The sequence below is a fragment of the Puntigrus tetrazona genome, chromosome 2 (assembly GCF_018831695.1).
Source record: "Puntigrus tetrazona isolate hp1 chromosome 2, ASM1883169v1, whole genome shotgun sequence".
Taxonomy (NCBI): domain Eukaryota; kingdom Metazoa; phylum Chordata; class Actinopteri; order Cypriniformes; family Cyprinidae; genus Puntigrus; species Puntigrus tetrazona.
Window position 1 is genome coordinate 2,520,358 of NC_056700.1, and position 677 is coordinate 2,521,034.

The window sequence follows — 677 nt, forward strand, 5'->3', positions numbered from 1 at the left end:
CCAGCATCAGCACCTGTTGCCATGTTTGCGGATTCTGGCAACGAATTTTTAAAACGAATATAAAAAGATGCGTATAGTAAATTAAACGCAACAATATTTCCAGTATTACATGTTTGCTGATGCTTGACCTCCATAATAGTACAAAGTATGACTAAAATATATAAAGAAATGATTTATAGCTTTTTTCAAGTACAAAATGAAAACAGAGATTGGATCTTTTTTGAATAACCCTTTGTCACCCAACAACCTGTAATAACATTGTTTAAACACCATAGAATTTAATGTTTTATCATAAATGTAATTGTGTATAAAATATATTGACTCAATTTAAGTGACATTTAAATGTGTTACTATAGACTCTAAAACATCAACACACCACGTGTAAAAAATTCAATCAGATGCAAATGAGGTTTGGAGGGATTGACTTAGTAGCAATAGGCCTATTTACACTAAGTGCAAATAGCAATTAGATGTTATTTACACTAAATAAAAATGGCTTTTTTTCTTAGATGATGGATGCTATTTACAATTAAAAAGTGCAACAGAGATGGATCACATGTTGGTGGGCTTGAGTTGAGTGTAAATAGCCACTGCCAACAAGACAGGCTATTTGCCCTTATTTTAAATAGACACTCTGTTAACTTAAATTAGCGACAAGACAATCGTGAATTAAATCT